A 27,840-nucleotide genomic window follows, 5' to 3' on the forward strand; every position below is an offset into this window, starting at 1 on the left:
ATGCAGTATAAATAATTACTGTTATAGCATGGTACACATTATATTTGGGCACTTTTAGTTATAATAAAGATCTTTCCTATATTTTTAAAACAAGTGTATTCAGAAAAGCTAGCTACTTTTTAGGTTAGCACAGTTACTCTTAGGAAATAACTCACCAAGATCAATAAACTTGTGACTAGTGCATTCCATAAGTTGGATTCCGTTCACAAACTGTTTCAAGCAAAAGAAGAACAAAAGTGTGGTTTATTTTAACTAGTTTACTTCAAGTGCATTATGAAGCATGATGTTGCTTAACTGTGTTACAGAGTATAATTAATTTATAAATCTTCAGGGTTTCATGATTTATGGCATAAGCAATAACAGTATCTCACCAATATTAAAGTATCCTGCTAGCATACCAATTTCAAGTTGTTGGGTCTTTAGGCAAAGTCACTATGCCAGAGATGTAAACAGCAGCTACGATATCCACCATTGGCACTGTGCTGCACAATACCAGCAAATAAATGCAAAATTTAAGTAACTTTATATTTACTTATTTATATTATATTTACTTTTTTATATTTATAAATATTATTTATATTATTAAATATATTTATATTTAAGTAACATTTAATATATTAAAGTGATATTGGTTACCTGGCTTAAAAAAAAACTGGGAAGACTACTAAGTAAAAGAAGCTAGCCACGAAATACCACATAGCATAATTCCGCTCTTATGAAATATTCAGAATAGGCAAAACAATGGCAACAGAAAATAAATTTGTGATTGCCAATGGATAGGGAAAGTTGAGGGTAAATGAAGGGCAACTGCTAGTGGCTACAGGGTGTCTTTTGGGGATGATAAAAATATTATAAAGTTGAGTGTAGTGGTACTGGAACAACTCTACAGATGGTAAAAACCACAAAATGGTAAACTTTAAATGGGTGAATTTTACAACATGAATTTAACACGTTAAAGCCTACATGTTTTTAAATTAACTACATTAAAATTAGTAGCAATAGAAATTTTTAAATGGATACAGTCCTTTCTCACTAAATAATAACTGCAATTATTTCCAAGTTTTGATGCAATGAATACTTCCCCAGTGACTCTTCCAGGACACAAAAGTAAATGGAGCGTTAGCCAGCCCAGGCTAAAGCCACAAGCCCAAGCTCAAATTGAGCAGGCTGTGCATACGCACATGCATCCATGCACATACAAAAGCATGCACCTTCTAAAACTTTCATTGTGATCCTTTTCAGCTTCCTTTTGTCCTAAGAAGTGGAAGTCAGCAGGTCGGACCAAATTCTCTTAATCCTAAGCTGATGGGAAAACCTTTCTAAGTCTGTTTGGGTGCTGCCATGTCTTCACCAGGTTCCCTGCGAGCAGAGCCTAAAGCAAATACTCAGAGGCAGGGAATTTCTTGAAATAGAAACAATTCCAGGAAGAACAGAAGCAGCACCTTGGTCTGTTTTCTGAGACTGGGCAGCTAACAAAGCAGAGAGGTTTATTCGGGGTAATGGTTGTGGTGGCCAGCAAGGTCCAGAGCGTTACAATGTCATTCACTTGCTTCCAGTGAGGGCCTAGTGCCACTTCACCTAGTGGCAGAAAGTGGAAGTGCACATGGGTACACCAAAGGGAAAGGGCAGGAACTCTCACAGCCACTAACCATTTCATGGGCAAGAAACCTTGACCCCTTCACCAGAGCTCCACCTTCATGAACAAAACACCTCCCCTTGGGGCCCACTCCAAACTCTACCACATTAAGGAACTTAGTTTTCAGTGCATGAACTTCTGAGGGAAAATACACAACCCATAGTGAAGTTACTACACAGGGAGATCAGGAGAGGGTACAAGACCAAGCTGGCTCCAGCTTGAGATATGGAGCAAACGCCCACTGAGTACTGTCTGAGGCTGTGTGTGGAACGTGGTGCAGAAGTGTCCTTGTAAAGGTATTGTGTCCTCATGGTAGAGGGTTTACTCGGCTGTATCTATTGCCTCCAGCTTCAGGCTACCCTAAACTATGGACTCAACAGGTTCCCCTAACTTTAGCGAACACTCTTGGATAGAATCTAGTGCTGGAGGAGGGATCCTGGCAGTGGCTGATAACTGCCCACCATTGCTGCTCTGTGATTAGAGAGGCCCAGGGAATTGTGATATGGGACACAAAATAAGTCTGCTTCCTGGGACAAGAAAGAGACAGCTGTGAGGAAAATCAGTGTGCGTGTATGTGTGTGGAGGTGGATGGGTTTAGCCAGGTGAGCATGCTCTGGGTATAAACAAGCCTTTGTGGGCACCAGACAGCTTAGCATAAACATTCCCACATGTTGCTTAATTCTCCGCTTATACAACACGAGAGATGCTCTTCTGTTAAAGGCGGAGGACAGCTCAGAGAAGTTAAGTAAGTTGTTCAGGGTCACTCCAGAGAAATCAGTAGGCAAGGTAAGGGCTCAAGTGTGGTGTGTAACCTGATCATAACAGTGCATTTAAAATTTCCCTAATGTGTCTGATGATGCATTACGAAATATGTTTACATAGGGATTCAGATAACACACATGTTTACGCTTTTTAAGAGAGAACTTCTACACACTGGTTTTACTCTCCCACAACAATCAGGCTAGGCCAGGCTAAAATCAGGAATCAGGAACTCTATCCTGGTCTCTCATGTCTCCCATGGTCTACCATGCCCCCAGATATGTATACTAAACTGTGTCACCAAATCTGCATTCCTATGGGAAATATAGTTTGAAATTTGATTGTTTTAACATCAACCACAACTACTAAATTGATGTCCCAGTCTACTAATGGGTTACATATCCATTATAAAAAGAAGAGTGGATGACTTACTTATTGAATTACTTCAGGAACACATATAGCATCCATTTGAGCCACTGTCCCATTCAAAGATTGCCCTATATTGTAGGTGTCCCTCTCCCCCAGTTTGGGCCAGTTGTTTGCGAAATGTTCTTAAAGGTGGATCAGCCTTGCTAATCTTAGCTTGCATCTGTACATCCCATTTGTGTGGTTGAGGGATTTGTATCCATTTAATGCAGGGACAATAGGGTCTGCTTGCCTGTCTCCCCAGAGCTGGCAGAGTGCTACATGTGTAGCAGGTGCTCAGCATTTATTTAAAACTTCCTTTCATAAAAGTAACTTCCTTGGAGACACTTGCCCTAGGAGTAGTCTTATCTGCTTTCCTCTTCACTATTCTGAGAGGAGTCAATTGCTTGGTTTCAAATCCTGCCTGCAAATCTTATAAGCTTTGTGGTCATTACAAGTCTCATATCTTTTAAAAAAATAGAGATAAAAATGATCTACCTCATGAAATTACAATGAACAGGTAAAATCTCAATGAATAAATAAAAGGAGAAATAGGAAAAGCTATTGTAAAACGCTCTGAAACAATGCATGGTCAAGTAAGTAGATGTTATACATGAAACTGGTCACCACTCATCCCCCCTCCACACACACACACACACACACACACAGAGAAAAGGGCGTAGTGAAGGTCTAATCACTTGAATCTCAAAATGTGACCTAATTAGGAAATGAAGTGATTTAGGAAATAGGCAGTTAAGATGGAGTCATACTGGAATAAGATGGACCAATAGACTAACACAACTAGTTTCCCTGTAAGTAGTGAGTGAACCACGTAATGACAGAGAGTGGAGCGATGCAGGTGCCAGAAGAAGCAGAATAAGTGGCTCCAGTCCTGCTGAATGCCTGATTTGGGATGTCCAGCTTCCAGAAGTGTGAGACAATGCACTGCTACTGCTTCAAACAAAAAGTTGGAACCATAACCTCAACACCTACTAGTCATCATTATGACCATCCCACAAAGGACCGTGGAGAGGCCTCTCTCAGGCTCATGTGAAGTAAGTAAAATCCAGCCTTTAGAAATAAGGGCTGACTTCTGGGCTAGATCTTTTACTTATTTTGAATGCATACTGCAGCAATAAAATTCAATATAAATTTTTGATTCTTTAAATCCACTCCTTGAGCAGGGGACACAATGGTTAGCCATGACTACATCCTAATTTCAGGGTATTTCAATTGCATGCAAAGGTTCCATTCTTGCAACACAAACCTTATCATCATCTCTTCCAAGTCACCTCCTTGCAATGATCAGCCCCACTACATGATTCTTTCTAATCTTGTCCCCCGGAATATTTGAAGTTTTTGGCCTTGGGAAGAATTATGGAAGGATACAGGATTTAGAAGTAAGTACCATTGACCTGCAATGGAATCAGACCTGGAATAGCCAAGGAGTCTTCCTACAGACATGACCCACAAAGTGGTCTCCTAGCTGGTACTAGTCTGGGCCCTTTCCACAGGACAGGGAACCACTGCTGAGCTCACCCATGCATCCCGAGGTGGCAGTGAGGACTGGCAATGAAGACCCAAAGTGTGATACACACAGAGCGGAGTGGGGCACTGGCCTTGCCACTTGCCTCCCAGCTTTGGTTTCCCCAGCTATGCAAGGGATTGATCAGAGCCCTGCCTCATGATTGCTGGAACATAAAGAGAGACAAATGCACATAAGTATTACGTACATTAGGTGTTTCTAAAAGGTTTGTCTTCCCTTCTTTTCCTATATTATCTTGGCAATCATGATTAATGTGATTGCTCAAGCCTGATGTTACTTTTAAATTCCTCAAATCCCAAATCCAGTCATTTCTGGCTGCCTATTCCACATTCTCAAGGTCTCCATTGCCGTTGCCTCTTTTCCTACCTCAGGTAGCCCATCATAATCTCTGAATGAGTTTAACATCACTTGAAGCCACTGCCTCCCTAACTATGCTGCATATTAGATTAATACAAGAATTTTTTACCATGTCCCTTGCCTAGGTTGTGTCCCATTCCATTAGGAGGTGTGGGCATGGGACTCTGGCTTCAGCATCTTGCTGGTGAGCCTGAGAAGTTACCAGGCTGAACAGGACTGCTCAGTGCACAACCCACTCCACCCCCAGATGACCTCATGAAAAAGCATCTCCCTCTGCCTCTCCCCTCTGGAAAACAGCAGCTCTCTCCATTCCTCCTTACTATAAAAGGAACCTGCTCGCCGGAAAGATCCATCCGCCCCAACGGCACCAAGCCCCCTTTACAAAATGAACTTGCCAAACACATATATGTTAAAAGCTTGCTGTTACCAGAATTTGTAGACTGACCAACAACTGTGACAACTTCAGTTACTTTGGAATGAAAGGTATTCATTGGTCATCACTACAGAATCTCCATGTGGTTAGAAAATGACATATCTTGGGAGTTGCTGTGTGATTTTACTAAGGAAAGATTCGCTGACTTTCAAGAACCCTGCATGTCCCAGGGCCTACAGCTCAGAGTAACTGCTGATTACAGGCTAGGCAAAAACTGCATTCAATAGCAAGTTGAGGGTATGGATGAACTGTACAAGACCATACAATAGCAGTGGAACAAGGATTTGAACACAGTCTTCAGATGCCCAGTTTGGTGCCCTGCAGAAGCACTCAAGGCTCCCAATGTCTTTCCCAAGCTACCTCTTCCAACTACCACCTCCTAATTTTACAGAGAGACTTAATAAAATAGATTACACACACCAAAGCCCGTTGTGGCAGTAAGAACAATGAGTCTCCGAAGACATCCTCATCCTAACCCCTGAGACATGTGAATCTGTAACTTCAAATGGCAGCAGAGACTTTGCAGACATGATCAAGTTGGGGATATTAAAATAGGAAGACTGGTCTGATCATCTAAGGGACCCAAAATACTGACAAGAGTCCCTAGAAGAAAGAGGAAAGGCAGAGAAGGGGATGTATTCATGGAGACAGGGATCGCAATGATGTGAGGCATGTGGGCAGCCATTAAGGAAGGGAGAAATAAGACCAGAGCCTCTATAAACATTCCAAGCCCTGTTGACACCCTGATTTTAGGCCACTAGAAATGGTTTCAGACTTCTGCTGCCTGGGATAGCAAGCTTACAAGTCTGTGTGGTTTTAGAACTCTAGATCAGTGTGTGTGCTGTTATAGTAATAATAGAAAAGCAACACTCTTTGTGGTTCCTCAGTTTCCAGCTCTTGTGTCAAACATTTCTTCCCAGGACTCAATTTCCACTTGTTAAGATGCTAACCCCATCTCCACAGTGAAGGTGAAAAATTTACAAAAGAAAAAGTACAGAATTTTCCAATATAAAGATACACAAGTACTATTCACAATCCAAGAAAAGGATGTCACCAGCTAATGACGTGGTGTAGCAGTTGAAACTTCTGCTTCTCACACTGACATTCCACATGAGAGTGCAGGTTCAAGTCCCAGCTAGTCTTCCTCACTTTGCTTGCTGCTAATGTGCTCATAAAGGTAGTAGAAGATGGCCCAAATGCTTGTGTCTCTGCATCTATGTGGGGGGCTATAGTGGAGTTCCCAGCTCCCAGTGTGGGCCTGTTATGGCCTTTTGGACAGATGACAGATCTCGCTTTCTCTCCCTATCCTGCCCCCCCGCCACTTCCCTCTCCCTCTCTGTCACTCTATTTTTCAAATAAATCAAAAAATAAATCTTAAAAAAGAGAAGTGTAAATCAAATCTTATAAAGAATATAATTATTAATAATAATGAGGCTTCTAAAATCATAGCTGCATTTTAGTTCCAGGGCTACCATCTTAGTGCCTGTGTGGTTCAGGTGAGCTGGTGGACCTCTCTAGTTTTTCTGATAGTATTTACATGTGTTAAATACAGGGAGTGGGGTAGACATGACTAAAAACTGCATATTGAGTGGAGTTTAAGACAGTAAGATTGACCTGCATAATTTGGGTGTTCCTCACTCAGTCAGTTGACAGCCTCAGAACAGAGCCAAGGCTTCCATGTGAGTGGCAGGAATCTTGTACATGGGCTATGTCTCAGGCTTATGCCTGGCATCCCAGCTTGTCTTTCCAGATGGTCTGCATTAGAGATTCGGGCTTGCTATGCCAGCCTTTGAAATGGCCTACAGCCAAGTCCTTGCAAGAAATCTCTTAATCCATGTCCCCTACTGGTCTCCTTCTTTGACCAAACTCAAACTAATATAGTCTTCAAGGTTTGGCACGCTCACAACAGCACCTAGTCCAAGGATACTGTGAGGATTTAATGAAATACTGCATGGAAATTGTTTGGCACACAACTAATTGCATGGTAGTATTTGGTATCACTGTATCTCGTCCTTAACAAATGTCGTCTTTCCTTATCTTAGCCATCCATCCTTGCTGACTGGCTAAGCATGCTCCCATGCTGACACAGTTCAAGTCTGTGACTCAATTTAGCCAATAGGATGTTAGCCAGAGTGATTGTGAAGTGCTTGTGCATTGGGTTTGTCCTCTCTTGCTATGTTCAGGACCCCTCCCCAATCATAGCAGGATGTGCACACTAGTTTATTGAACGGTAAGAATTTTAGAGGAATATACCCTGCCCCGATTGGAAATAAACAGCAAATTCCCCCAGAGTAGAGCTTTTTAGTAGGCAGCAGTTCATCACAGATGCATAAAGGGTCTGTCAGTCAAAACTAGCAGAACGCTCCTGCTAAGCTCATTCCAAATTACCTAGCCACAGGTTAGGCACTAAATAGTTGGCGCACGCACACACACACACACACACACACACACACACACACACACACAGAGAGATTCATCCACAGGCTCACTCCTTAGTTGGCCACAATTGTCAGCATTCAATCAGCCCAAAGCCAGGACCCAGGAGCTTCATTTGGGTATCACACACAGGTAGCAGGTGCCCAAGCCTTTGGGGCATCCTCTGCTGTATTTCCCATGCCAACAGCAGGAATTGGATCAGAAGTGGAGCATCAGGTTACAAACTGGTACCCATAAGGGATGCCAGTATAGCAAGTGGTGGGCTTTACTCCATTGCGCCAAAACACTGCATTCCCATGGGTGTGTTTATAAGCCATTGTATGAAAGAGGGAGAAGTGATCTGGTACAGGGTGAAAGCTAACTGATAAAAGTATAAAAGTGACATTTGCTTGAAACCCTTCAAACCGGAAATGGTTTTTAAAAGAACAATGTTCATTATTAATTTGGATATAGTGATATCAATCTCTCCCTAGATTTTTCTTGGGCTTATATATACTTACAAACTTTTGAAAGTCAGTTGATTAATAGATATAGTATATTTAAGAACTTTCAATCTAGTAACTCTAGCTCAATAATTTATTATAAGGGAATAATTGGAAATATGCACAAATATTTACAAAAGAAGAATGTTTAAGGAGATAAGCATTTTGAATGGCAATATGAGGATATGTAACGATAAATGAAAACAATAAATTTTCAAGGACACAATATCCTTGAATCACAGCCAGAACAACATAATTAAATACTAGGAAATAAATAACATGACAAAGATTTTACTGCCTTAGAAAAAGCTCACCATTTGTTCAACAGCAACAACAAAATAACATACACCATACTATGAAGCAGTGTGGTCAAAATTTTATGCATTGGCAGTGGGTGTTGTGTACAAAGGGGGAGAGAACAGAAAAATATGCTTAAATATTGATTATTTCAGGGAGTGAGATTACTGGAGATCTTTTAAATTTGTATTGGTCTGAAATATACTTTTTTATAGTGAACAGTATTATTTTACTATCAGAACAATAAGAAGACTTCAAAAATCCTGCTCCTTCTCAAAATCCATTTCCAAGCCCAAAGCAGCAAAGCCTTTCATGCCCAGAATGGGACAAGAAGGACTCTGCTAGGGATCTGCTCCTCTGCTGGGTGCTCTCCTGACCTGGCCTTGGAGTACAGCTTGTCTGTTACTTAGTGCCCCATCTTCACAGTGAGCGCTTCAGAACTGTTTCTATTTACTTGGACAGCAAAACCCACACATTGCATATTCATTAAAACTGTGCTGGAGGACTTGTGGTGGTTCTGGTATCAGACCATTTCTCCCACCTCAGCTCTGGCCCCCAGAACTGTGACGTCCTCAAGTCATAGCACTTCCCTGAAATTTATAGATCCAGCCACACTGCCCACTGCCCTGGGCCAACCCTCCACCTCCTAGGCAGAGCTCTACCTATAGAACTGGATAGTTCCTGTTTCCTCTGCTAGAAAAAGGATAAAGAAATTATTGGATAGACCTTCTGCTATGTGCAACTCATGGATGAACCTGATCTAAGCAAAACAAGCCAGACATGGTGAATAAACAATGCATGATCCCACGTACAGAGTAAGGCAGTAATTACCACGTTCTGGGGGTAGAGGAACTATTCAATGGATGTAAAGATATAGTTTTACAGAATTGGGCTAGTGCTAAAGATCTGTTGTTTGGCATTGTGCCTACAGTTAACAATGCTTAAAAACATTGAGTGGATAGAGTTCATATTGTGTTTATCATATATGAAGAGTCCTTCACAGAAAGTAGAATTAAAAGGTTACTTATCTTGGTGCAAAAAAAATGAAATCCAGGCACAGATTTTTATAATAAGCATTTCCCATGAACTTCCATAGACCCTTTCTATATCCTCTTCTCAGTGAGATCTACTCTGGACTCCAATCCCCATCCTTGGGAGCTCATTGTGACCTCTCACTGGTGTGTTTTTCTAAGTAGTTCCTATTGTTGGGGTTCTCCATGAGGGAGGTCTCTGAAAGACCCAACCCAGACTAAGTGTAGATTCTATATAACTATCCACTGAATGAAAACCTGCAGTATCTCATACTATATCACCACGAACAAATTATTCCAGCAATTCCATTACACCAAACTCTCCCTCCCTCGAAGCCCTTATAATCTTTACTCAACTAAGCTTACTCATTCATATTTTTATTTTTTAATATTTTTTATTTTTATTTTGAATTTTGAGTTGTATGATACAATTCCATAGTCTGGAATTGCCCCTGCCCAATTTCCCAACCCCCCTGACTGATTTTCCCCATACTGTTTCCTGTAAAGAAGTTTGCCTTGGAGAGTGTGAGCCACTGCTTACACAGAAAATCCTGATGTTGCAGGATTTCTTTGTCTTTTCTCTATCTTACTCAAGGCTCTCTTCCAAGTAACTCCTTCACAGGAAAGGTCAGCCCTCAACCTCTCTGGCAACCACTGAGGGAAACACGAAGCAAAAAGCCCATCCTGCCTCAAGACCCTGCAGACAGAGAGTGTCAGGTGTTTGTAGACCCTTATTTCTCCAACTCAATAAGTGACATGGGTGTCTTTTCAGGAGGGATGCCAGCAATGCCCAAATAATTGGGGGAGCCAGCTTACCATAATAAGTCCCAATCATATTCCATTTAAGTTTTTTATTTGAATGGCAGATTTACAATGAGAAGCAGAGACAGAGAAAGATTTTCCACTTGCTAGTTCACACCCCAAATGGCCACAACAGCTGGAAATGAACTGATCTGAAACCAGGAACCAGGAGATTCTTCCAGGTCTCCTATGTGGGTGCAGGGTTCTAAGAACCTGGGCCACCCTCTACTGCTTTCCTAGGACATAAGCAGGGAGCTGGTTAGAAAGTGGAGTAGCCAGAACATGAGCTGGTGCTCATTTGGAATGCTAGTACTTTCAGGTGGAGGATTAGCTTGTTGAGCCATTACATCAGCCATTATATTCCATTTTCTAAAATTAATTTTCACTTGTTATGCTTTCCCTTTTTATTTTATTTTTGAGGGTTTTTACATAGTTGACTAGGATGCAAACAGTTAAGGGCTAGAGCAAAGTGGGTGAGACATTGTTCCCACATTCTCTTTGTGCCTTCCCATATCTGGGGGAAGGGGAAAGATAAGGGGAAAAGCTACACCCTGCTTCCCAAACATGCCAGAGTCCCTGATGTAAGGCATGCTGCAAGGGTCCTGCTCAAGTGGTTTTGATAGTTCAACAGTTCTGAATTCCTATTGATCTCGCCACTCCAAGCACAATGAAATCTCTTCAGAATCCACTGGCTGATATAGTGTCTAGCTTAGAGTCTCTGTTTGCCAAGGAATTCATTGCTAACTCTTGACTAGGGCAGTTAATCAATTTGTTCTGTCCTGCATCCTCTGTTGTGGTACCAGGTATCCTCTGAAGGATCCAATGTACTGCCGTATTCTCCATGTGCACGTAGATTAGCTGTCCACTACTCTAAGTCACTGAGGATGCCCAGCTCTGAAACACGCATTCCATGGACAGACCATGGAAGCTGCAATTCTCTCCATGGTTGAGTTCTGAGTCCAGCAGTTCAGTTTGGGAGATCCCCAAAGAAGCCTCATCTGAGGAGATCCCAGACCTGATTCTTGTGCGTGATTGTCCAGCACAGTCCATAGCCCAAATGAGCCCACACATATGCTGGTGGCTGCAATTACTGGGTCATTTTTGTTTCCAGCCCTGTCTTTTATACAAACCAATGGATGTTGCAGCCCAGCCCAATTCTGCTCAGCATACACTCAGCCTTCACATAAAACCAATCATATGGGCTGCAGCCTAGTCAAAGCAACTCCCAATGACCCCCACCAGGCCCACCCCCTGTCCTGGTTCCCGTGCTTGTCAGTATGTATAGCAGACTAGTCCAGTCTGTCCCACATCTCATTCAGCTCCCATACATGTCAATGGGTATTGAAGCCTAGTTCAACCCAACCAGCCCCACACTGATGCCATCACGTGCCATTCTCTGTCTAGTCATGCCTGCCTGGTTCTCATGCTTACCAGTGGGAGTGGTAACTCAAGAGGGAGCTATTCACTGTTTCCCCAATGGGCCCATTCCCAGTCCCAGATCTTGCACTCTCCAGGTGGTTCTGCAGTTTAGCTTGACAGAATTTGCTCCCCATGCCAGCATCCGCCAGCTGATGCTGTGGCAAAGCCCAACCAGCCCACACCTACTCTGGCTTATTGTTATGCTGTTTCTTTTTGTTGTTGTTGTTAAGATTTATTTTTCTTGCAAAGTCAGATATATATAGAGGAGGAGAGACAGAAAAGAAGATCTTCCATCTGCTGATTCACTCCACAAGTGGCTACAACAGCTGGAGCTGAGCCAATCTGAAACCAGAAGCCCAGAGCCTCTTCCTGGTCTCCCATACGGGTACATGGTCCCAAGGCTTTGAACCACCCTCTACTGCTTTCCCAGGCCACAAGCAGGGAGCTGAATGGGTAGCAGGGAGGCCGGAATTAGAAGCAGTGCCCATATGGGATCCTGATGAGTGTGAAGTGAGGACATTAGCCGCTAGGCTATTGCTGTTATGCTGTTTCTTAAAGGGTGATGTGAAACTTTACTTTTTGCTTTGAATAAAACATAGCATTATAATGACACAGTTTTATGGATTTTCAGACCCATTTGGAGGAGGCAGAAACCATTCACACACCATGTGATGAGGTAGAACTGTCTAAGTGTCATGGGGCAGAGCCTCCTCACTGAAACCTCATGTGGTTGTGCACCAGCGCCAGCTCCAGGCTTACCTCTGCAAACAAGACTGTCAAGGATTACCAAGGACAAAGATCCAAACTGAAACACAAAACTGGAGGAGAATGCTTGAGTTCACCTTGGAAAGAATTAACTCAAAAAAGCAAGCAGGACAAACCAAGTGCACACTGGCGCCAGACTGCAGGGCCACATGGTCCTGGGGGAGTGTTTCTACTTCCCAGGACAGAGGCCTTCAAGGACATCCCTGGGGCTGGAAGATAGGGAATGAAGCATGTGGAAGGCAACTCAGAGCTTTACATTCCCGTATGGAAACACCACAAATCAAGGAACCACCAGGTGTGATAAAATTCAGAGTCACTAAGCTAGGACCATCAGGACATGGATAAGGTGAAGTTGAAGCCTCCACTTTTTCACCAATAAAAGGAGATTGTTGGGCTCACTGACCTGGTAAGTCCCATCCAACTCCATATTCCAGTTAATTCTCTTTCATTGCTAAGTAAGATATAACACAGTCAAGGCTGAGATGCTAAAACTAGGTTTGTCTAACCTCGTAGTTCTGGCACGACAACTTATCAGTCTATTACCTTTTAGTTTCCTCATCTGATAAATGGGGCTTATATCATTGCCTCCCTCACTGGATTTCCTTGAGAACGAACTGGCATGCTGTCCACCAGGTGCTATATGAACAATATGTCACATCTGGTACACACAGAAATGACTTTCAGAAGACATGTCTAATACTTAGAAGGGGCTGGTTTTGTGGCATAGCAAGTAAAGCCTATAATGTCAGCACCACACACGGGCACTTGTTGTGTCCAGGCTGTTCTACTTCCAATCCAGCTTCATGCCACAAGCATGGAGAAAGCAGCTGAAGATAGCCTAAGTGTATGGGCCACTGTTGACCATGTGGGAGTCCTGGATGAAGCCCCTGGCTTCAAGCTGACCCAGCCCTGACAGTAGCAGCCATCTGGGGAGCAAACCAACAGATTCAATCTCTATCTCTATCTCTATCTCTATCTCTATCTCTATCTCCAACTCTCTCACTCTCTCACTCTCTCCTTCTCCCCTCTCTGTGTTACTCTTTCAAAAGAAAAAGAAAAAAAAACAGCCCATGACAAAGGTTCAAGAATTTGTATTGCAGAAAAGTGGGAAGCCAAGTCACACCAGGAATCTCCCTTGCAGACCATCATTTAGTAGCTGGAACTGAAAATGGATCTAGCTGCAAGCTGCAGGCCACAGCTGACAACCATAACCATCCCTCAATGCCAGACACTAATGGGGCTGAGATCCCTGACTCCATGATCCCAGAGCTACTCAGTCATACGCCTAATAGAAGACCTTGTCTCTCAAGGCCACATTCAGGGTGAAGTCCTCGCATAGCGTTCCCAGAAGGCAGGGAGGCCAGAGTGTCCTGGGCCAAGGGCCACGGGGTAGAGACAAGCAGGTGCCAATCATGATCTGTGTCTTCTTGCAGGTCCCCAGGAATATCCAGCCACATTCTGCTAGAAAAGGTTTGCTTTCTTCCTAACCAGTGGAGGAGGAGGCAGTGGTGCCATGCTTTAGCATGTAAAGCTGCTGCATCCCATTCAAGGCCTGACCATTCCACTTCTAATCCAGCTCCTGAATAATGCTCCTGGGAATACAACAGAAAATATCCCAGGTCTTTGAGCCCCTGAACCCACATGGGAGCCTCAGAAAGAAGCTGCTGGCTTTGAATGGATCCAGCTCAGAACATTGCAGCCATTTGGGCAGTGTATCACCAAAATGAAGATATATTCTCATTCTCTCTTTCTCTCTCTCTCTCTCTCTCTCTCTCTCTCTCTCTCTCTCTCTTCCCCTCTGTCCCACTCTCCCCCTTTCTCTAATTCTTTCAAATAAATAAATAAGTGCATCTTTTAATATAAAAAGAGACAGAGTTTAATCTCCTAGTATGTTTCCAAACCCTCAAAGTTACTCTCCCAAAGGCCCCACATAGCACCTACTAAGCAGATGTTTAGGCAGAATGTTATATGTAAGAAATGAGGTCTCCATCTTGCCACCCAATGGAACATCCCTGGAGGAAAACACATGGGTTGTTGAACCAACTCAGTGACTCCCTGTGTCTGAATCCAGACCCTGTCACTCCCTGAAGTATGCAGCAGGGTCTAAACCAGTCAATGGGAAATGCTCAGCTCTCCCGTGACGCCTACTTCCGCCCCAGCCCACCCTTCTACAAATCTAACACAGCCTCCCTTTTTCTGCCCTCTAGTTTCTCATGTTTTCTTCCAACACAAGAGGCTTTTTCAGCAGTTGGAAAGTGGCCACTTTTACCGTGAACTCCCTTGCTCCACCCCCACACCCAGCCCTGAAAAGAGCTTTTTCTGGTGGGAAGCTAGTGCAGAACTTTCTCTCTGTGGGCCTTGAGAAGAGGGGAGATGGGTTGGCTGCAGAGAGATGGGGGACCTCAGGGACCTTCTTGCTTGACCACAGCCTCTGCTTTTTGGATGGGAGAAGAACGCAACAAAACGCTTCTAGGAACAAAGATTTCCCTGTTGCGAAGTTCCATCAACAACAGTGGGACAGGCACCAGATGACGCTAGAATGGAATGTTCCATATGTTCTCACACAGTTTGCCCCCGAAGTGTATCCCTTCACAAGGGAAAAAATTCCCAAGCATATTATTATTCAGTTTCCAGGCTACACTTCCTCTCCCTCCATCCACCAAGACAGGCAGATTAGACCAGCACAGAGAACTGATTGTTTCCTAGGCAAAAGGCTGTGGCACTTTTAGTTGGCATTTGATAGTTTTTCAACAAGAAATAACATAGACTCCTGGAAAGATAAATTGTTGTTTTAAATGGAGAATCTGTTCCATCTATAAAATCTTACACTCAGCAGTAAGGAGTGTCCTCAGAGAGTCTTTATTTTACATGCTTCGTTTGGTATATGAAAACCATGAGACCTAGGGAAAGAGGGGCTCTGGGTCATCCTTGGACATGGTGGCCATGGAAGGCAAGTGGCTCCTACAATCAAGGAGGAAGCCTCCCCACCAACAGCGGAGGAGGCTGCAGCTGTGGCCACAATGCCAGCAAAGCACAAGCGTCCCCGCCATCACACCATGCCCCCAGAAAAAGGAATTTTACCTTTTTCTCTTATTGTTTTCTTTTACATTCCCCCAAAGAACATTAAAGATTCAAAATTATGTTCAATGGCTAACACCTTTCTTGCCATATAGGGTTTGAATTAACAAAAGGAGATGAGGCAACACGAGCTTCTTAGGGCTAGGGCCTTGCCACCTAGTTCCCCCCATCCCACCCCCAGACCCCAAACCCTATCTCCAATCTTCTCCCTGCCCCCCAATACATTCCTAACCCACTCAGGCAGCACGTTGATTATCTGTGACATCTTCCTTCTGCAGGAGGCTGCCCTTGGCACTCCCACCTATCTTCAACTGTGGAACGTTCTGGAAGCTGGGGAACAGCAGAAGAGGAAAATACATGGAGACATCCCCTGGTTGGAAAAGGCTATAGTTAATTCTACCCATGTGTGTGTGGTGGGGGTAAGGTAATGTCAAGATCACAGATTAGGTAAGAGAACTGAAATGCAAAAGCAGACTCAAATGACCAGACAGCACAGACAGGATTCAGAGCGTGGATTTGAATGCAGCATCCACCTCAAATCCCAGGCATCTATCTGCACAGGGCACCTGCCCCCTTAGGTCCTTGCATGCTTCAAAGGGTAAAACTTGGAATAATTGTGAAGAAATGACTCTCTGCAGAATTTGTGGACTCAGGAGAGAGAAATTAAAAGGCCAGGCAGCCAGTAGTGTCCCTTCAATCCCAATTCTGAGTGTGTGGGAGGAGGCCAGAGGGTGTCCACTAGAATTGCAAGGGCTCTTCCCCATCCATCCCCTCTGAGCCTCCTAGGATCTTCACACATAAAACCCCTTCTCCCATGAGAAGATTCAGCAACACATCCAACTCCCTCCTTCCCTCCCGCTCTCTCCACCAATGCCTCAACAAAGGACTCTTGTCAACAAAGCCATTAGGAAGGGTCACTTAGGAGAAAAACTAAACATGAGTTTCTAGGCCTCTTGAAGGCTGTCATACCAACTGATCACATTTGTCCAAGTCACAGCCTACTGAACCTCTATCCTGACTCAACCCAAAAGACTGGCCAGTATTCCAGCCAGAGCTCTTTTTAAGATGTCAGGGAGCAGAGCCTGTGGAATTGAACTTCCATGAAGCTTGGAGTACAGACACAGGAAAGGGAAGACATGAGAACCTTAAAATGCAGACAAGCTATTGACTGACGTTGGTTGGCTAGAAAGGCAATGACCTTTAAACACAAACTAGCAAGCTGCTGGGCTGAGCGAGAGAATAGGAGGAGGGCCCAGCCATGCAAACAGCCTTGATCACAGCCCCACATTCCCAACTCCTTTGTCAGTTATACCCCAGCTCCAAGCTCAGGGTTTCCCTCTCAACACACTGGCTAAGAGTGGCTTAAAGGGCTTTTATTTCATTCATTTAAACATGGCTGCAAATGGTAGAACGTTCTTTAAAATAACAGTGGTGAGCATTGTGGCCTAGCTGGTTAAGCAGCCACTTAGGATATTCACATTCCATGTCACAGTGCATGTTTTGCGTCCTGCCTCTTTTCCTAATCCAGCTTTCAACTAATGTTCCTGGGAGGCAGTAGATGATGGCCCATGTATTTGGGTTACTACCACCCACATGGGAGACCCAGGTGGATTTCTGGGTTCCTGGTTTAGCCTGTCCCAATCTCAGCTGTGGTGGGCATTTGGGGAGCAAATCTGCCATATAAGATCTATCTATCTCCCATCTATCTATCTATCTATTTATCTATCTAATCTATCTGTCACTTTTTCAAATAAATAAAATAATATTTTCTAAATAAACTAAATCCCACAGAATGCTAAGGAAAACAAGAAGAAACACTCAAAGTGCAGAGGAGTCACATTTTTATAATAATATGTTATGTCCTCCACGGAGGCCCTGAAATGCTTTGCTGACAACTAGGTATGTGCATTCAAGGACACACATGTGCATTAAGGATTTCACTACTCAAAATGCAATGCTGACAGCAGACATCACTAATCAATCAAAGCATTTATTCAACTGATCAGAGCCCCTGACCCGAAAATCCTTCTCAGCAAGACCTTCCACACAGCAACCCCAACTGAACAGTCAGTACCAGAGATAAAACCTATTTGCTATTTCTCTTTTGTCTTTTTATTTTTTTAAAAGATTTATTTTTATTATTAGAAAGATAGATATACAGACAGGAGGAGGGACAGAGAGGAAGATCTTCCATCTGCTGATTCACTCCCCAAGCACCACAATGCTGGAGCTGAGCCAGTCCAAAGCCAGGAACCTGGAGTCTCTTCCTGGTCTCCCATGTGGGTGCAGGGTCCCAAGGCTTTGAGCCATCCTCCACTGCTTTCCCAGGCTACAAGCTGGGAGCTGGATGGGAAGTGGGGCAGCCAGGATTAGAACTGGTGCCCATATGGGATCCCAGTGCATTCAAGGTGAGAACTTTAGTTCCCAGGCTACTGCACCAAGCCCTTATTATTTCTATTATTGCCCCAAAAGTTAGAACAGAGTATGCTTTGCCTCATTGTCCTTCTCCTTTGGATCATGAGATATCAAATCAGCATTTGGATTTTTTGGTCTCTAGGGCATAATGTAAGAGCCACATTGAGTTTCCCATGGCAGTGCAAGGTTTTTTCATGTTACCACAGACCCCAGAGTTTGGGCCTCTCCACCAGTTCTCTTCCAAGGCTGAACATTTTATGCATTGATCAGCCTCTGCCTCAAGCACCAGAATTATATATGAAACCAGTTTGAGTCCTGGCTGCTCCCTCCTGATCCAGCTCCCTGCTAATGCACCTGGGAAAGCAGCAGAAGATGGCTCAAATCCTTGGGACCCTGCACCCACGCGGAAGATTGTGAAGAAACTCCTGGCGCCTGGCTGTTGCAACCATCTGGGAAGTGAGTCAGCAGTTGGAAGACCTCTCTCCTCTCTTCATCTCCCATAATCTGCCTTTCAAATAAAAATAAATAAATCTAAAAATAAAAAAAAGAATGCAGGTCTAGGGTCCTTCAGACTGTCCTTACCATCAAACATGCCCAACAGGCATTAGAGTCAGTTTCGATGCATACTGGATGGAAATCTTCAGTTTGGCCCCCTAAGCCTTGCTTCCTTCTGTCCTCTGCCTGGAGAGTGACTCTGAGCTAGATCAACAAACTCCCTTATGCCCTAGCTTCCCATTGCATCAGACAATGACAAGACGACTCGAGCTTGGAGGAAGAGGAGTAGTGATGTTGGGGTATCTATCCTGGTCCTCTGGTCACTTCATCTCATTCCAGCGCTACTACAGCCTGGGTGTGTGCCACCCCTATCAGATTCTACACTTCTTTCTAAAAGTTTCCCTACATCTTGCACACACCTGGGAGAACAGACCCTGTGATAAACCCTATCCTGACTGCGCCCTTGTACTCAGGGCTTTCAACTGACACACACACACACGGACATCAAAGTCTCACATCTACCACGAAGAATAAAACAATTAGACTGAGCTCCAGATTTGCATATCCCACTTCGGGTTGAATGTGTGCATTTGGATGTTGTATTAGTCTTCCAGAGCTGCCATGGCCATCTGTCACAAACTGCATTGCTTTTTTAATCAGAAAGTTACCTTCTTGCAGTTATGAAGTCAGCCATGTTGGGCTTCTTCTGAGGCTCTAATGCAAGAGTTTCCCTTGCCTCCTGTGTATCTTCCAGGACTGTATTTCCAAATAAGATCACCTTCTGTGGCACCTCAGCATATCCTTATGAAGCTGACCTTCAATTCTTAAAGGTGTCTATAGGAAATTCAAACTTGACAGGCTCACAATCAAGCTATGGATTTCTTTTCAGCTGAATTTTATAATCTTCCCTATACCAGCCAATCAGCAGCAAATCCATTCTAATTCTATAATAAAAATGTGGGTATCACCCCTGATTCCTCTCTATCTTCCACACCCCAAGTTTCATCCCAAACTGTCATTCCATTATGTCAACCAGGTAGGATATTGAAGTATGATTCTAAAAGTTCATAGCTCAGACATCCCAGTCCCTCAGCAATGCCATGCCACAGGAAGCATTTCATCTGCTTTCATGACTCCTTGGAAGAGTTTGTGTACATGTGTGTTTTAATTATTAACTAACTATTTGTAGAGCATTGTTATTTTAGTTGAAAAACGTGTTGCAAACACAAATTCCTGCAAAAGCTCAGCAGGAAGTACAAACGTGAGAACCTGAAGCAGATGGGGTCAGAAGGAGGGACTGTAGCAACCAGAAATTTTGTAACCTGTAAGCAGAGATAGAAGCAGCCTTCCAACCACTGCTACTTCTGGGCAGAAATGTGGGCACAATCCTGGCAGACCTTACCACTCTTCAGGTCAATTTAATAGTTAAGTTGCTTTGCAAGACTTCCCAATTTTTAAACAGTTGCTCAAATACATAAAACTAAAATGGGATGAATTCACCCTTGACCTGTCAGTGCATGACCTCCAAGTTAAAGAACTGTGCTCTTGCAAATATTGACAAATTAGGTAAGTAGTGGAAAAGTACTCTAAGAAGAAAGGAAAGAAATAGAAAGTCATTACCAGCTGAATGGAAACACTTGAGCAAAAGTCAAATGTGTTAATCAACAGAATATAGTAAAGACTTGATGGCTAGTCCAACCAAGGGGGTGGAAAGGAAGGAAATAAAGCTAGAAACATAAATTAAGGAAATCATTTTGGGATCCAAATATGAATATTGGGGTTTGATTTTATCACGGAAATAATGCACCTGAATATGTTAGAGCAAGAGAGTAACTGACAGCAACTGCAGACTGGTTGTGCAAAAGCAAGACTCTCCTAGGATCTCTTTTCCAAAAATATGAAAATCTTTCTTTTATAATTAAACTCGTGGACATGCCATTCAGGACAGAGCTGGAGAGGATTGCAGCCCCTTTCAGGACTGGGATGGTTGAAACATGATCCTGCATGAGCTAAACTGATTTGCTGACTATTCTTTTTCCTTGAAGCTACTTTCTTGTCACTCTCACTTGTAATGTGTAAGCTGCCTTTCACAGGCCACCTTGAAGTCACTTAATATGGGCTCCAAAAGTCTTGTGACAATGAGTCCTACTCCACAGGGGACACTATCAGCCCCCTTGAAATCACAAATGTGAAAAAATGGGGATTGCCCAAGAGGATCATGGTTTCAGTGTGCAGAAAAGGAGGCCCTAGCGTCCGGTCACGGGCTTTAGTGAAGTGGAGGAGAAAATTCTGATTGCACTCAGGATAAGCTCAAGAGGAGAGAGGAAAGGTCAATATTTGCATTTTTCCAGCGGCCATTTGATAGGGGACCTGAGGAGAGACTCTCTCTGGTGGGCAGTTTATGCGTCATGTTGCTATTAACACCACCTGCATCCCTTTCACCAGCTGAAAATAAAGCCTTCTGCCGCGGATAACAATGAGGCTAAGTAAGGTGATTCTCCAAGGCTCCCCCTTCCCATGCCCACAGGAGGACCAAGGACGACAGAGCAGGCAATCCTGAGCTCTCCTTCCCACTCAGAGATGTGGTGATCAGGACAGCTGTGGCCGTCACTGTTGAATATCTGAGGCTTAAACTATTCACAAGCGATTCCCAAGTTCTAAGACCTGCAACAATCATTCTTTCTGACCATGTGGATTTGATGTTCAGGCAGTCGGGGGCAGAGTATGGAATCCATTCCTTAGTGGTAGAGCTCAGCCAACACACTCTGCTACCTTCCCTTTGCCTTTGCTCTGGCAATCACTTTTGCCTCTTATTGTTCTTGTTCAATAAGTATCTAGTTCTTTGAGAGGCAGTGAGAAACTCCCATTTGCTAGGTTATTCCCCAAATACCCTCAATGGCCAGGGCTTGAGCCAGGCTGAAGCCAGGAACTGGGAATTCAGTTCAGGTCTCCTATTTACCCCTGCCTTCAAGGTTCACAACAATGGATCACCATGCAATTCAGTTACCATGCATTTCCTAACCCAGGGCAAGCAATAGAAAGTGATCATGAACAGAATCAACTATGATGAATAGAAAAGGTGGTGGTATAAGAAAGAGAAGGTATTGGGAGGGGGGAATGATAATTCTGTATCAGTATTAGGAAATATGGAGATTCAAGAAGATCCGGAGATCTATCTGCTAAGACCATAAAGTTTATACTACATTGTCATCAGAACTGATTGGGTGGTGGACTCAGAAACTTTACAAACAGTAGGATATAAATGATGTCTTAGAAATTCATAGTTTAAAGTAGTAATAACAGCAACAAAAGGAAGAAACTAGGTTAAAGTCTTAACAGCAGCTGCCTCAAGGGTATAGAATTCTGTGCTTCTATCTACTCCTTTAATGTTTTACAGACTTTCTATACATTTCTGCAATGATCCAATATTATTTCTGTAGTAAGAATAAAAACCACAAAGGCTGATGAAAATCAGGGCATGAAACCTGAAAAGACAAGATTGGCAGAGAGAGGTAATTGTCTAAGGGAATAGCTCTGCCTCACCCTGGCCATGCAAGCCACAGCTCAGGATCACTCTTGCTCATCTAAGATAAAAACGCTACCAGCTACCGGCCACAAGGCCATCGTCCCTACTACAAAAGGAGATTTCTGATCATGCCTCACACACATTTGACCTTTCACACTTGGACCTCTCTGTGTATCTGCCTCCATACTGAGCATCAAGAGCTGTTGATAGATTCAGATCATACATTGGCATTATTCCTTGTGACACTTTGATATCTATTTTCTAATTTTCCAAAACATTGTTTGAAGGTCTCTTCTCTGGCCTTCAGTTCAACCTTACTGAGTTTGTTGGGAATGAATGGCCAAAGAAATAGAACCATTTGCCTGATATTGTACAGTGAATTAAGGGCAGAAATTGAATGGGGAGAGGATCTAGGAGCTTCCCAAGCCTACACTGTCATTCAGAGTGCACCTTCTTCTCTGAGGGAAGATCTGGTTGCATATTGTTGATCTTGGAGATGTGTATAGAGCTCCACATCAGCTCCACATTTATCTTAACCATTTTTTAAATCCACAGAGAAGGATTTATTTCTATCCTTTTAATCCAACTGTAAGAGATTGGAGAGTGGGTTCATTCACAAATTATATGAGTAGTTTGAACTAATGAGTAAAGTTTACAAGCACAAAGGTCAAGGCACCAAACCACACAACTTTCCAGCATTTGCAATACTTGAATAAACTGCAGCCTTGACCATGAAGCTACCAGGTGCTCAAATTCAAAGTTCTGGATTGCCTTTTTCTCGTATTTTTTCAAAAGGATAAAAATCACATTGCATCATGTTTTCCTATAAGGGATGCTGCAGCTGTGCATACATGGTCACAATTTTGGCTGATTCACAATTATCACTATTTTTATTTGACCAACCTATTGATTCACTAGGTCACTGTCAGACAAAGCCCTTCAACTGTGAACTGTTAACAAGAAGGGACACAACCAGTAACCACAAAACCACTAAAACAATCAGCTCTGTCAAGACAGAGTCAACTGACATAAAAGCAAATGGGAGTATAAGCATAAAGACATCTGCCCACATCCCAGTCCTGCAGGCAAAAGTGGTAAGGGATTGACCTAAATTTTGCCTGCAAGCTGTGATCCTGTGTGTGTTTCTCCTTTGACTTGCTTTCCTAATACATGAACAAACACAGGCTTACAAGACAGAGTTGGCACAGAAATGGGTCCATAGGATGTATCTTAAAAGCAAAGTCAATGTCAGAAAGAAAATGCTGTATGGTCAGAAGTACCTCGCCTCTTGAGAGCAGTAGTGTTGGCAGTTTGAGAATGTGACACCCCAGATCCCCATGCACAGTGAGCCCCTGACGGCCTGTCTGGCAGAAATCTGAAGGGTTCAGATGAAACATTTCATTTGGATGGTTTTAATGTAATGTAAAGGGTAAATACCTTAGTCACAGACACACAGTAGTCTGTGTCACATTCTTGCCATGGCTCCTAACCATGGTAAATGGATTACCATGGCTAAATGTACTTTTAACACTCCTGAAACAGTCGCACCACTCTCATGTACCAAAACTGGGATGGAGATCAACACATCGAACTCATGTACCAAGCCTATGTGCTTTCTCCTGGCTAGAAAGACTCCAAGAACCACTGTTATATTTTATGTCATCATCTAACATTCAGTGCCAAAAGCCAGGCAACCAGGCTGGGTAACAGGACCTCAGCTGTAGATAAGCCAGAGTAGTCCCTGCATGTGGAGCACTTCCAGGACAGTGAGAGACAAAAATCAAACAAGAAATAATAATAATTTGGCCATCAACACAAATTTGATGGCCTCCAACTGCTTAGAAATGATAATGCAAGAGGTTTAGTGTGATTAATTCTGGCCAGCAGTTCTCAAAGTGTGCTTTTCTGGTCTCTTTAAGTCCCCAGAAGCCTTTCGGAAGGTCAGAGAAATAAAAACAATAATGGTCAATAATCACTCCTACTTTATGAAATAGAAAAAGTGTGTTTTCCATTTGCCTTGGGCTGCTATTGGCACTAGAAATGGTGGGTAAAGTTGCTGGCATAATCAGGAGTTTAGATGGTGGCTGGCATGATAGTGCAATGGGTTAAGCCACCACCTATGATACCGGCATCCTGTATGTCCACCAACTCAAGCCTGGCTGCTCTGCTTCCAACCGTCTTCCTGCCAATGCATCTGGGAAGGCAGACAAAGATGGTCCGAGTGCATGGTCCCCTGCCATCCACACAGGAGACCTGCATGGAGCCCCAGGGTCCTGGTTTCAGTGTAGGCAACCCTGGCTATTGCAGCCATTTGGGGAGTGAGCCAAAGGATGGAACACAGTCTCTCTTTCTCTCTCTCTGCCTTTCAAATAAACAAATCATTTTTTTCAAATAGTAATCACATTTATAAATAAAACATAACTGCAGTTTAAGAGAAAAACATATTCACTTAAGAATATTTGATGATATACTTTTTAAGTTCTCTTCTTTGTAATTTTATTACATCCCTACTTTTAAATAATTTTTATATTAATATGCTAAAACAAAATGGAAAGAACATATAAAGACCTTCTGCCCCAAAGTAAAGTATGATAACTGTCTCGAGGAAAACACTGTAAGATTGCTTTAGTTAGAGATGGCTTAGATGGACACACACACTATTGTATTTATGACTTGGATCTTTGGCATACATTTTGTCTAAAATAAACAAGATGAGTTGTCACTACAAGAAAATAACTGGTGACATCTGAAGTCAAGGATAAAAGCTGACCTTTCATTAGAAAGGTGAAATTTCCAAAATCCAGGGTCTACCACAAAGAATTTAACGGCTTCCTGATACCCACTAAATTTCCCAGTGAGATTTTTGGCATTAACAAACATGACTTTATTTTTAGTATTTATAATAAAATACGTCAACCTTTGGGAAATCTGCATATCTCAGCAAACCATGCCCGAAAGACTAATGCATGGTGTCATAAATCATGCAAGAGTAAAAGATCCATTACAGCATCAGATAAGGAATGAATTTTAGCATTATAAAGTACAAGAAGTTCTGATAGTTTCAGATCCCACATTGCTTCTGAGCTATAGGAAACTGTTTTGTTTTGGAGTAGTTATCAAGAAATGATGTCCTCCGTTATTCAAAAGATCTGTTTTCTAGCCATGAATCTGTGTTAAGTCTGCTTTTTGTATACTTGTCTGAAACGACATATCACAAAACATGGATGCAAAAGCAAATGTGAGAATGCAACTACATCTGTTTTGTTGGATGCTAATGACATTAATAATTTTCTTTTTTTAAAGATGTGTTATTTTCATTGGTAATGCAGATTTACAGAGAGAAAAAGAGGTAGAGAGAAAAATCTTCCATCTGCTAGTTCACTCCCCAAATGATGGTTGGAATCAAGCCAGTCGGAAGTCAGAAGCCAGGAACTTCCGGGTCTCCCAAGCAGGTGCAGGGTCCCTAGGCTCTGAGCCTTTCTCTACTGCTTTCCTAGGCCAAGCAGGAGCTAAATGGGAAGGGAAGAAGCCAGAACATGAACTAGTATCCATATGGGATGCCTGCACTTGTAGGTAGAGAATTAGCCAGTTGAGCCAATGAGGTACCACCAGTCCTGGTTTTCAACCACTCAAGTAAAAACCATTGGAACTTTCTTCCTTCTGTCAGGCCTCAAAGGACCACCTCCTCACCAAACACTGGTATAGTATGACAGCAAGCCGTGGCACACTTCCACCATCCCCCATAGACACCGGAGGGAAAACTGAAACATTTATCTCTTCCCCACGCCCCCAACACCTTGTCCATCCAATTGCAATCAGAGATCCATATGGGTCTGTAAACTCCTCATCATGTAATAAATGTTACAAATAAATAGAAAAATCCAGAAGAAAAAAAACAATGACAGTAGCATGTATGAATTCATTTTCACCAAAAATACATTATTCATTACAGTATTAAATAGATTAACTGTTGTGCTCAAATAAATTAATATTTTTAAATTTTTCTCAATTTTAATTTGTAATAGAGTTAAATATTACTGGGCATATCCTATACAAGTCAAAGCTCTCCAAAAATGTTTAAGAGTAGACAAAACACTGAAACTTCACAAAGTTAACCAAAACCTTAACAAAACGCTGTTAACTTAGGCTTCTGTCATCTAAAATCACCTGAATATTAAGGAATTATCATCCCAAGATATCTGTATTCTATTCATTTTTTGTTTCATCAATTTAGCAATATTAGCATCCAGATGCTTTGCTGATTATTATAACTTTGTACTTCTACCAATAAGACCTAAAATACTTTTTTGCTTCTCTTGTCATTTTGCAAACTGGATTGAATTAATAACCATTTGCATTAATACCGAATGAGAGTCACAAACAAAGCTTGGGGTCACAGCTAGGCTGCCACTTCTGAAGTAACAGAAGCGCAGTTCTTCACCTGTGTCTCAATGTTCTCAACTGTACCTTGGAGTTAATCATATGTCCTCATCTCATAGAGTCCCTGCAAAGAATAAATTTGCTAACACATAAAAAGTGCTTACACTAATGCCAGCATAGTAAAGATTGGGTAACAATCAGCTGGAATTGCAATATTGCAAAACAGCTTACCATCTACAACTGCAATTCAACTTTGAAAACCCTTGTATAAAGACATATTCCTTTTGTAGGTGAGCCAATAAGTCACTGAAGGGTCTGTCTGGATTTCCTGAGCATGCCATTCTAAGGATCTGCCACACTCCCTTCTCCAAAGGGACCATCACATTTTATCCAACTTGAAGCTGATTCTCTGATCTCGATTAATTTGTTTACACATAGGATGCTTAACAAGTACCAAGATAGTTCGCCTGGCAAAAAGAGACCCTGCTAGAAACGCACTAGCTAATCAGCTAGATACCCACCTGGGGCTAGAGAAGGCATCAACAGAAGAACTCATCAGGTAGCGGAATGACAGGTCTGCCCAGCCATGTGGAGGGTATGCAGCAGCTTTGGCCTTTGGCCCAAGATGTATTGTTTCTGACTAGTCTGTCACCCTATTCCTGGCCAACTCGCATAACCACTGACACATCTAGCCCAGAATCCCAGATTCTTTTGTATTTTACCCACCTCCCAAAACTAGAGTTGGGTGCCCTGAGACCTGAGTTTGCTTGCCTTGGGTCTACCAGAATGTGAGGTTCGGTTCTCCTGCTAATCTCTGCTCCCACTATCTGCAGAGTTGGTAGAAGAGAAGAGTAGGACTGCACAAAAGCAATAACCAAAGTGATCCTAATGTGTCAAAATGTGAAAGAGAATCCAGAATCGCATTACCCGTAAGAGATGGAAATCCCATGGCAGAGAAGGTCAAGTAAAAAAAAAAAAAAAAACAAACAAAAAAAAAACCACATGATTCAGTTCAAAAGGAAAAATTGCTGCAGTGTATCAAAGATTGAACACTAAGGCTCCTTTTTCCAAAATCTTGTGTATTGGGCCTGCTGCGATAGTTTAGTGGCTAAATCCTCACCTTGCATGTGCCAGGATTCCACATAGATGTCTGTTTCATATTCCAGCTGTGCCACTTCCCATCCAGCTCCCTGCCTGCAGCCTGGGAAAGCAGTGGAGGGTGGCCCAAAGCCTTGGGACCCTGCAACCATGTACAGGACCCAGAAGAAGCTCCTGGCTCCTGATTTCAGATCAGCTTAGCTCCCCAGCTATTGCAGCCAATTGAGGAGTAAACCATCTGACAGAAGGTCTTTATGTTTCTTCTCTCTGCAAATCTGACTTTCCAATAAAAATAAATGCCTCTTTAAAAAAAACAAGCTGTGTGTCAGTGCGTATAGAATGCCCACTCTGCATCAGAAAACCTTTATGTGCTTTATTAGTTGCCTAGAATATCCTGTCCCTGCATGCATGTGTGCACACATTCTCAAACTACAGCATACACATGTGTGCAAATGGGTACATATCCTATCCTCTCTCTTCC

General features: G+C 42.8%; 1 protein-coding gene across 1 annotated transcript in view; it reads right to left on the reverse strand.

Annotated features, from left to right (window-relative positions):
* The window catches only part of GPAM (glycerol-3-phosphate acyltransferase, mitochondrial), a 158,687-nt gene that overhangs the window by 73,336 nt on the left and 57,511 nt on the right, over window positions 1-27,840 (reverse strand). The gene's annotated exons all lie outside the window — the stretch shown is intronic.

Source organism: Ochotona princeps, chromosome 13 (genome assembly GCF_030435755.1).
Source record: "Ochotona princeps isolate mOchPri1 chromosome 13, mOchPri1.hap1, whole genome shotgun sequence".
Classification (NCBI taxonomy): Eukaryota; Metazoa; Chordata; class Mammalia; order Lagomorpha; family Ochotonidae; genus Ochotona; species Ochotona princeps.